Genomic DNA, 11,933 nt, shown 5'->3' on the forward strand with positions numbered 1-11,933 from the left:
CTTCAGATTCTCAAAAAGGCCCAGAATGCAAGCTATGATAGAAGCTGAACACACACAAGTAGTAAAAATGGGTGTTTATTTATGGGAACAGTTTCTGCTAGTCAGATTTTCCCTTGTTACTGTAATAAATACCAGAAAGAAAAACAACTTAAAGAGGAGTATCTTAGTCAGGGTTTGTATTCCTGTACAAAACATCATGACCAAGAAGCAAGTTGAGGAGGAAAGAGTTTATTCAGCTTATATTGCCACATTACTGTTCATCGCCAAAGGAAGTCAGAACTGGAACTCACACAGGGCAGGAACTTGGAGGCAGGAGCTGATGCAGAGGCCATGGATGGGTGCTGCTTACTGGCTTGCTTCCCCTGGCTTACTCAGCCTGTTTTCTTACAGAAACCAGGATTACCAGCCCAGGGATGGCACCACCCACAATGGGTTGAGCCCTCCCCCCTTTGATCACTAATTGAGAATGCCTTACAGCTGGATCTCATGGAGGCATTTCCTCCAGGGAGGCTCCTTTCTCTGTAATAACTCTAGTTTGTGTCAAGTTGATACACAAAACCAGCCAGTACAGAGAGGAAGAGTTTGCTTTGGCTCATAGTTTCAGAACTTTTAGTATATGGTCATTAGACTTTGTTGCTTGGCTCCTTGGTGAGACAGAACAACATTGCAGGAGGGTAGGATGGAGAAGAACTGCTGACCTCAGAGCAGCCAGCAAAAAGAGAAGCAAGAGCTGGGGCTAGGGACAAGATGTTTCCCCAAGGCACATCCTCACTGATCTACTTTCTCTCCAGCCAGACCCCCCACCTCTTAAGTTTTTGTCACTCCCACTAATACCATCAAATATGGATCTCTACACTGATGAAGTCAGAGCCCCCATGATCCAAGAACTTCTCAAGGGCACCACCAGTTGGGCACTAAGTCTTCAGCATACTCTTCTTATGGCATAGCGTGTTCTTTTCATTCACTTCGTTCTGTGAATGTCAGTGCTGCAGGCCTGCTAGACAAGTGCTCTGCCATTGAACTGTGTGTTCAGTCCCTCGTTAGCTAATTCTAGGCAGGAGCCCTGTGGCTGAGCCATGTCCCTAACCCCTTGCTGAGGGAGTCTCAGCAGGTGCTCTACCACTGAGTTATATTCCCATCCCTTGGTCTGTTGAGAGTTTGAATTCATCCATGGAATGACCCATCTATTCGGTTGATGCTCCTGTGGTCTAGGAATCGCTGAAAAGACCCTCATAGACACATCAAGAAGTGTGCTTTACCCATCTCCTATGTGTCTCTCAATCCAGTCACATCGACAATCAAGATTAACTGCCATGTGCTGTTATCCTTCAAGCATTTAAAGCTTCCTCGGGGAGCATCAGGATGCTAGCAGAGGAAGACTGTGGAGCAAGTCAATATTTCTTTTTTTTTTTTTTTGGTTCTTTTTTTTCGGAGCTGGGGACCGAACCCAGGGCCTTGCGCTTCCTAGGTAAGCACTCTACCACTGAGCTAAATCCCCAGCCCCAATATTTCTTGATTGTACATGTTCAGGTCTAGATCAGGGGAACCTTGACTTTGCCAAGGACAAACCATCCTAGCTCACTCCACTCCCCTTTAAGGTTTCACCTTGAGATTCTCTGGAACCTCGATCCTATTCAATGTCTTTTAGAAACACTGGTTATCTATCATCTTCTATGTGCCAACAGGAAGGTAGGTATGATGGATAAAGATGGTCTGTGCTTCTTAACTCTTGAATGAGGAAGCAGCAAGACAGTGCCCTACCATTTTTAACTGTTACCTCCATCCATCTGTGTAATGGACGCTCTTGCTTTACAATTCATAGAGGAAACCAAGTGAACTCCTTCAGATTCCCTTTGGAATTCTCACTTCCATACAGGGCACCGTCTTCTTTCATTCAGTGGTGTTGGACAGCACCATCTTCTGGGCATAGCATCCATCAATTGTGTCAGAAGAGCTGTGTCTACTTGAAAGGGACCTCTGAGATGGGGTTTGTCCACTGTTGATGCTTCCTCATAGAAGGGTGGAGTGGGTCATTAAGCCCCTCACCTGTGATTCCAGTCACCCCTTCTTATGCCTCCTAGCAATTTATATGTAACTCTGCTATAGTTACACATGTTTTTGTGGTCTTATGAACTGCTAGAATACACAGATTGTAGAGAGTTAGCCTTAACTAGAACGTAGGATTCCATCTGTGCATCCATAGGGAAGTTGTCATCCATGTTAGGGTGAGACTTTTTGTGGTGAAGCTGCCTTGGGGTGGCCTATGCAAATTAATTTGTGCTCCAAATTTGTGCTCCCTACTTGGTTTATTGCTGGTCCTGTACAAGGAGTGGGTAGATATTTGTTTAAGTCTCCCCAGGGAAAGCATTTCATAACAACTGGAAAAGACATTCCTCATCCAGGCTAAGGTTAGTATCTTCAACTGGGCTGCCGACCCTGTCTCCCCCATTTACCCCGTGATGTCACTCATGGAAATTCTCTCCTATTCTCTTTCTAAACTTCCCAATATCAGTTGATCATGCTAGTCTCTCATAAAAAAAATCTGAATATTCTTGACTCCATTTTACCTTCCTAAGGAAGTGGGTGGTGGTGAGTTTTAGCTATGGCTGGCCTGGTACTCACTGAATATCCTGAGATAGCCCCAAACCTGTAGAAGTCCTCTTGTCTCATTCTCCCAGCAGCTGGGATCGTGGGTAGATGCTATCATGCTTGGCCAGGGATGCAATCCTTGAAAGGATTGTCTGTGTTACTTCTTTGTTCTCCATATTCATTTTTCTCTTCAAACTCCAGTTTTCACCCAAGAGAAGGTAGGCTGACCTACTTCATGAATGACTGGGTTTATGTTGAATTCAACAAAAATCAATCATTCTTACTGGACAGTTTAAAAGCATCAGAACCACAGATGACTTGACCTTACTTGAAACGATCTCTTTTCCAGGTTTGCGGTTGATGTATGAATTTTGGAGTATGTGAATAGAACAACATAGTTGGGCGTGGTGGCTTACACTTGGAATCCTAGCATTTGGGAGACTAAGACTTGCAGTGAGTTCAAGGCAACATATTGACTTCCAGGGAGCCCTGGGCTACAGAGTAAACCCTCCCCTTTGTTGTGTATAATGTTTTCATTTTATTTCTGTTGCTATGATACCTCAACCAAAGATAATGAAAGTGAGGCAAGGGTTTGTTTGTTTTACAGTTCCTGGTTACAGTTCATTATTCTTTGGAGATCAAGACAGGAAACTCTAGCTAGTTAGTCATATCACATTCATAGTCAAGAGAAGAGAGAAATAAATGTGCTCATATTGCTTGCTTGCTGCTTCTCACTTTTGTTCAGCTTTCTTTGTTTTTCATATGGTTAAGGGTACAGCCTAGGGGATGACGCTTCCCACAGTCAGCAGGATCAATTGATAATCAGGACAAATCTCTATATACATACCCACTGGCCAACTTGATCTAGATAATTTCTCACTTTAGACTCTCTTCTCAGGTGATTCTAGGTTGTGTGAAGTTGACGATTAAAGCTAACCAGAATTGGTAAGTTTCATACATCTCTCTGTGCCCTGGATCATAGGATTGTTAAGAGGAAGGAACTAGTGTAAATATATAAACACTTGATACAGTAGCTGACATAAAACCCACTAAATAATTATCTCCTGTCATATCTCCATTGTATTTTCCTTTTTGTACTGTTCTCTTCTTAAATGCTTGGATCTGGTCCATCTCAGTACTACGGAGCTCTTCCCTTCTTTGTGTTCTACCTTGTGAGCTTTAGGTTAACTAAGATTCAAAAGTATTAAATTGTCACACTTCAGTGAAGTGTGATGACATCTTGCACCAGCCCACTGTCTGTCTGGGGATGTGACTCATCTCTCTGTCCTGTGTGTGTATCCACCTGTATACACTACCCATCTCTTAGTCAATAGTTACCTAGGTCAGTTATCACATAGAGTGTTGTCCAGCTTATCTCTGTGTCCTGTGTAACTTTTCCTGGGGAAAATACAATACACATGTCTAGTCACTGTAGAAAGAAAACTCAAGAGACCAAAGGACTGTACTAACGCCCAACTTGGTGAACCAATGTGTTTTCATTGTTGTTGCTTACAGGAGGAGCAAGGGTGACTCAAATGCAGATGCATCACCAAAAAGACCACCTCAGCATGGGTGACAGCTTATGAAAGCTGAAGCCCCGGAGCTCTCTACACAGCCTGCAGGCAGCTTAACAGTCTTGAGAATTGCTTTTTTTTTTATCCAGTTAAGCTGGTCAGTCTTTTTTATATTATTGGGGACCTCTCTTCCCCAAATCTTCCAAATTTCTTTTTTCTCAGATATGAGACCTTTTGTTTACTTCCTAGGTCCCATGTGACATTTTCTCCCCCTTGGGGATGTTTCAACACAAAGGGAACTACCACACAACACAATGGTGTATATGCTACCCTCTCATTAGTCCCCCGTTAACTCAGTGTATACTCATTGTATATACTACCCTCCCATCAATCACTTAGCTGTCTTAATTATCAGCCATTGCAGTATCACTGTGCACATGTGTAACTCCTGGGACTATCTGTTGTTGTAGGTATCCACTAAAATGTTCTAAATAGATTGTGTAGATAGGGAAGGAATTTCAAATATGCTTTTTAGAGATGATCTCGTCCATCCTTTTAAAGCATCCATGCATCATACCAATGTGCCAACCTGGTTAGCACATCTTCAAATCCTTGTGTCTGTAACTGCCTGCATCTCCTATCTCATGAATATGGATGAAGCCACTGGATTCAAAGCTGAGCTCGCCATGCTCTTTCTCACAGTGCTTCTCTTGTATCCCGTATCTCAGGAAGTATAAAAACCAACTGCAGACTTCTTAACTGGGTATAAGGAAGAGGTCATCGATTTCAGTTACTATTATCATTGTGGTTACTGAAACACCCGGCAGGAAGCACTCAGAAGGAAAAACCAGTGGTGAGGACGCAGTTCGGTTGATAGAAAGCTTATTTTGAATATGTGAGGTCCCGGACTTGGTCTCCAGCACTGCACAAAAAATGGGCATGTTAGTTCGCACCTGACCCAGGAGGTGGAGGCAGGAGGATCAAGATTTTAAGGTTATATTCAGCTACTCATTGAGCTCTAGGCTAGCCTGGCATGTACAAGACCACAGAGAGTGGCTAGGGGAAGGGGGAAGGAAAATACAAGGAAAGGCTTATTTTAGCTTGTGGTTAGAGAAGCTTTAGTCAGTCAGGAAGAGCCCTCAGAGATATATAGCCCCAAGCAGGTACTCGAGGTGATGAGGTCCCAAATCTGCAGCAGATATCCCTTCCAGAATCACTTGGAATTGGGCCAAAGGAATAGTTTCTTGTAACAAAGGCAATGCCAGGCAGCTCCATATTCATTCTCTCTCTCTCTCTCTCTCTCTCTCTCTCTCTCTCTCTCTCTCTCTGCAGATTCTATCTTCTTGGAGTTTGAGTCATGGGCCTGTTAATTAGGCCTGTTCCTCACCGTGCTTCGGTGCCTTTGGCTCTGTGACACGGGACTGCAGGGAAAAGCAGCTAAAGAGGACTAATTAAGACTCAGAGTGCTTTCAATAATGCACATGGAAATGAACAAATTAACTGACGACTCAAAAAAGGCAATATTGCCCCAGTGGGGATTCCCGAGCATGGAGATAACATTAAGGAATGCAATCGTCATTGAGAGGCAACTGTGAATTATGACTGATACTTGGTCCCATTACCTAGGAGGTGTCAGCTGTAATGGCAGAAAAATGTCATGAGATGTTAGGAGACCAAACAAACGGAGGTGCGGGTGTTCTAGTGGGGGAGGTGGAGGTCCCCGAACGGCATCGGAGGGAGTATTGCTTGCACTCAGAGGGGACAAGTCTCGAAGTTAAAGGCCTGTTGTAGTTGACCAGTCTTTTTGAATGCATTGATACTCATTTCATGAAGGGAGTGTCTTCATTTGTTAGGCTCAGATAAGATAGACAGAAAGCTCTGAATAATCGTAGGTTGTTCCAATCTTGGAACAATCAGAACCAATGATACTGGAAATTTGTGTGCGTACATGTGTGTGTGTGTGTGTGTGTGTGTGTGTACATAAGTGTGTGCATGTTGCGTGCATGTGTGTGTGTGTGAGACACAGGTTTGCATGAGTGTGTGTGGGCCAGAGGTTGTGCTGGTGTTTTCTTCCTCAACAAGCTTCTAACCTTAAGTTTTTCATGACAGAGTCTATTCCTTGACCCAGAACACACTGATTTATACAGACTGGCTGGCCAGTGAACTCTAGAGATTGGTCAGTCTCTCCTTCCCCCTCTGCCCTGCACCAGTGCTGGGATTATAGGTAGACACTAGCATTCAGCTTTTGGTGGTATCCATGGGTGCTGAGGATCTGAATTAAGGTCCTCACGTGTGTGTGTGTGTGTGTGTGTGTGTGTGTGTCCCAAGCACTTTGCCAACTGAGCCATCTTCCCAGATCCCTTTCTCTTTTTGAGACAAGATCTCAGGTAACCCAGTATGGTAGTTTGAACAAGAGCGTTGTCCCCCATGGGCTCATGTATTTGAGCACTTGTTTCCCAGTTGATGTCACTGTTTGGGGGGAAGATTTAGATGTGGCCTTGCTGGAGGAAGTATGTCATCGGGGGCAAGCTTTGAGAGTTTAAACACTGGCTCTATTTCTAGGTTGCCCTCTTTCTTCATGCTCGCTGTTCAAGAATTGATCTCTCAGTCTGAGAGATCTGCCTCTTGACGTGGATGCTGGGGATTCAAACTCAACACACGTGCCTGTAATCCTAGCACTGAGGAAGCAGAGACAGGAGGATCACTTATTAGCTGATTTGTGAAAGAGGTGAGTTCGCAGTTCAGTGAGAGACCCTGAATAATAAAATAAGGTGGAAAGAGTGACTGAGGAAGACACCCAATACTGATCAATGGCTTCCACACAAGTGAACCTGTACCTGCACATGCATACAGACATGCCTGCTGTACACACAGACACACACACACACACACACACACACACACACACACACACACACACAGCAGAACAATGTAGCACGTAGCTTTATGCTACTACCAGGAAAACAGCTGTGCTACCAGCCCCCACCCCACTTCCCTTTTGTTCTACCTGCCTTTAGCTCTGGGAGGTGACTGCACTGCTACCAGCCTTCTCCTAGCTTGCCTTGAATCCGTAGATAAAACACACACACACACACACACACACACACACACACACACACACACACACACACACAGACACAGAGTTTGTCCCTTTTCATCTTGCCTTAGGACACAGTTGCTGGGTGTTACTGTCTCCCACCTGGAAAAGCGTGTCCTTTATAGTGTCCTTTTCTTCCCCCTGCCCTAATCTTCAATGGCTAGTCCCACCTAGTCTCCGCCAAACATTCATAAGCACCCGCCTGTAGTAGTGGGCACAGGCTCCAGCTCTTCCAGAGACCTCACAGGGCTGCTGGCTTCTTCTTCCTCCAAAGCGTGGCAGAAAACTCCTTCCTTCCATCTCCCTGCCCCCTCCAGAGACCCGGGAGTCCTGCCTATACATTTTACCCAGCAATTGTCCCCCCTCCCCAGCTTTCTTTACTGACAGATTAAGAACCAACTGGGGAACAGGACCACCAGGACCGCCCCCTTCAAACAATACAGTGCCACTGTCTATGTTTATGGTCATGGAACTGCTAACACATATGCTACCATGGCTAACTGAGGAACTCTTAACTGCTGAGCATTTAAGAGTTATCATCCAGGGTAAGGTGGCTTTTCTGGTGATCCAATATGCCTTTAGGTCATCTAGGCTCCTGACAGTTACCCCGGCAAACTTAGTCGTTCGTCCACTTGGATGAATTGTTTGGCCATTGTGTCTCTGGCTTGTCAGGGGCGAGTAGATCTTTGTTCACAGCTCCCTAGGAAAAGCCATCCAACACGTGTGTTGAATGGTAACCATTAGTTCAGACACAAGTGGTTCTATTTTAGAGGGCAGGGGGAGACAAAGGCAGGGGAAGACAGAGCAGAAGTGGAAAAAGGACCTAGCATAAAACTTGATTTCTGGAAAAGTTTTACAGTTGTTTTTTAAACCCAAACAAAGATTATTAAAAAAAATGGGTTATAGGCTCCCAAACTCCTTTTCCAGACAGCTTTCAGATGAATTAAATGTAAAGGTCCCAGTGGCATCTGGTTCAGATTTCCTTTAAAATTCCTATGTGCGTAAAGACGAAAGAGATTCAGGGCTGGAGACAAGACCATCACCAAAAACTCCTTGCAGAGCAAATGGCTCCAGGGGCACAGCTTGGGTGAGGCTAAGGCTCAGGCCACTGGGGGCCAAACGCAGCAGAAGAGAGGGCCACATGATGGCTGCCACCCAGAGAAGGGAAGATAAAGATCACATGTTTCCATTTTGCTCCAGGATGAGCAGCTATTGAGAGGAGGGAGAAGTATTGTAGCCATCTTCAAAGGGAGAAAGAACAGATGTGAGCTTGCTGGTAGCAATGTAGGAAGCACAGATAGAAGCCGACTAGATCTTCATGGGCACTGGGAAGTGGGCAGGAGACACAGCTCCACACTGCCACCTGCAGAGGCCTGACACTAGCAGAGACCTCCATGCAGGTGATGGCAGGATTCCTGATTTTATTGCAGAAAAGAAGTTCAGGACGAGCCACCATGAAGCAGAGCTGGACTTTATAAGGGAAATAATTTTGGACATAGACTTAAGCATTAGGGTTGTTTTAGTTAAGGGTCCTACTGCTGTGAGGAGACACCATAACCAAGGCAACTCTTATAAAGGAGAACGTTTCACTGGGGCTGGCTTACAGTTTCAGAGGTTTAATCCATTATCATCATGGCTGGAAGCATGGTGGCCGGAAGGTAGACATGGTGCTGGAGAAGGAGCTGAGAGATCTACATGAGGGTCAGCAGGCAGCAGGAAATGAACTGGCTTGAACTTTTGAGACCTAGTGATCCACTTCTTCCAACAAAGCTACACCTAGTCCAACAAGGTTACACCTCCTAATAGTGCAATTCCCCATGGACTTATAGGGACCAATTTAACTCAAACTACCACATGGGTTAACAGAAAGAGAAGTACTGAGGGAAAGAACAAGTATCTTGGCAGCATTAGACAATACTCCACTGTGGTCACGTACTCCATTTCCTCCATCCATTCAAACACAGATGGACCCCTAGGCCAGTTTCAAAACTTCGCTACGTGATACTTATTACAGCCAGTGGGAGTAGGCAGACCCCTCTGTTGTATGCCAACTGTGATTCTTTTAGGTATCGCCTAAAGGAAATCTTTTCTTCTAAGTTATTTGTCTCTGAAAAAGTACCTAAAGATTCAGGGAGAAGGGACTGCTTTCTCCTTCTCTGGCTAGGGTGGGGAGAGGGTCAAAGGAATACCTTGAAATGCCAGGCATAGTGTGAGCAGTGTTGCCCTGGTCGTCCATGTGAAATTCGTGGCTTTTATTGTTTTCCAGAATGGTATTGCTGAGAGGTTTCGAGTGTGTATACTATAGCATTGTGCCAGGGACTTTTACATCGCACTGGGCTTTCCACTGGCTGGTCCCTTCTTTCTCACTTGCTGTGTCTGCCAATAAAAGCAGCTCTGAGGGATGGTACTCTTTCTATTTATTATTTAGTGTTTTGTGTACACACATTTTTGTGTGTGTGTGTGTGTGTGTGTGTGTGTGTGTATTTGCATCTGCAAGCATTAGTGTTCGCATGCGAAAGACCCCTGGAGTGGGGAGACCCTCACTCAAGTCTTGGGATGATGCGACCCCCCAAGAACTCATGAGAGACCGATCTTGATGCAATGACACGAGGTTTATTGATAGGGACGATAGAAACCAGTGCACTGAAGTCGAGACTTGTATCCCACTCAGGGGTAGAGGAGTTTGACCTAGAATGGTTGGGAGAAGGGGTATTTAAAGGAAAAACCATACCGAATCACAAGGAAGAACCTCCTGCTTCTCATGATTGTTCTTTAAGATTTTAATCTAACTTTATGGTTAACTAGTTCCTGCTATTATGGTCAGCTGCTATTATGGTCAGCTAGTTTCTGGAACAAAGTAGCTGAACCAGCTGGTGCAATTACTCTTTCTGTGATCAGCTAGTTCCTGGAACAGGCAGTTGCAGGGCCAGCTTTTGGCTTCAACTTTTGTCTAGGGGGCAATTTTAAACCTTTTCCTTTCACATGCATACACATTCATGCGTATGTGTGGATGCCCATGTGGAGGCCAGAGGCAAACCTCATCTATCCTTCCTCAGCCCACTACCTGTCTTATCTTTTGAAATAGAGTCGTTGCCTTGGGCTTCCTAATTTAGTTAGGCCCAAAGTATCAGGGATACTTTTGTTTCTGCCTCCCTAGCAGTGGGATCCTAAGTCTGCACTGCTACACCCTGTTTTAAAGAAAAAAAAAGGAGCTCTCTCCATTCCTTCTCCTCTAAGACTATTGCTATGATAACAGTATTAATTATATTTTTTCCAGGAATAGGCTTCAAGACCAAATCATTCCTTAAACTTCCTTTCTATATAGTCGTATTGGGGATTAAGTTTCCAACCTGTGGACTTTGGAGAATGTATTCAGTGTAGCAGATAGGGAAATATGGGGAACTCACGCAAAGAGGGACCATATCTACATTGTTAGTTCTTGGATGTTTCACATTGCCTTGACGTCAGTTCAGGAAATTAACCATGCCGGTGACATGGCTTGGCAGGTTGAGGTGTTTTCACCAAGAATGACAATCTGGATTCCATTCTCTGGGATCCATATGGTGGAAGGACAGAATCAACTCCTATAGGGTTGTCATCTGACCTGTCTTAGTCAGGACTTCTATTCTTGCACAAAACATCAGGACCAAGAAACGAGTTGGGGAGGAAAGGGTTTATTCAGCTTACACTTCCAAGTTGCTGTTCATCACCACAGGAAGTCAGGACTAGAACTCAAGCAGGTCAGGAAGCAGGAGCTGATGCAGAGGCCATGGAGGGATGTTACTTACTGGCTTGCTTCCCCTGGTTTGCTTAGCTTGCTCTCTTATAGAACCCAGAACCACCAGACCCAGGGATGGCACCACCCAAAATGGGCTGAGTCCACTTGATCATTAGTTGAGAAAATGCCTTACAGCTGGTTCTCATGGAGGCATTTCCACAACAGAGGCTCCTTTCTCTGTGATAACTCCAGCTTGCGTCATGTTGACATAAGACCTTTATACAAATGCCCAGGCAGGCAATTCGCACATGTGTTCAAACACACACACACACACACACACACACACACACACACACACACACACACACACATCCAAAAACTAAATCAACCAACCAACCATCCAACCAACCAACCAAAGAAACAAACTACTAACTGGAATAGTTAAAAAGATAGAGTTAAAAATAAAAGGGTTGGGGATCTAACTCAGTGCTAGAGTGTTCACCTAGAATCCACACTGGGGGTGCGGCTCAGTGGTAGCGCTCCTGTCTAGGATCAGTATCAGGTGGGATGCTCCTGTTCACAAGCTGACCGTGTGAAGTAGCTGCCCTCCAACAAGATGATAAACAAGAGTCAAAGAAAGGAGTAAGTCCAGGTTCCAGGGTTGTCGTCGATGTGCTTTGAAACCCAGAGACAAGGGGTGGAGTAGACCTGAGTGAGGTTTGCAGTGTTCAGAGAGGATCACCCCAGGGGTGAACTTAATTGGAGAGAACTCTTTCAGAATGCTCTCACACCCTCCCTTCCTCACACCCTTCCTTCCCTTCCCCCTTTGCCAACACCCAAAAGTGCAGAAGAGGGAGCGGCTGGCTGCCTGTGTTTGAAGGCAGGGATTCCTTTCCCGGACGAATCTCCAGTCTGAACAGAAACTTACCACATGTGCCAGTAGACGTCTTAGCTAAGACTCGGCCCATCCATCATGGTCGAGCATGTTCTTGCAGGGCTAATTGCCCACACATAA

This window comes from Rattus norvegicus, chromosome 12, assembly GCF_021556685.1.
Source record: "Rattus norvegicus strain SHRSP/BbbUtx chromosome 12, alternate assembly SHRSP_T2T, whole genome shotgun sequence".
NCBI classification, from domain to species: Eukaryota; Metazoa; Chordata; class Mammalia; order Rodentia; family Muridae; genus Rattus; species Rattus norvegicus.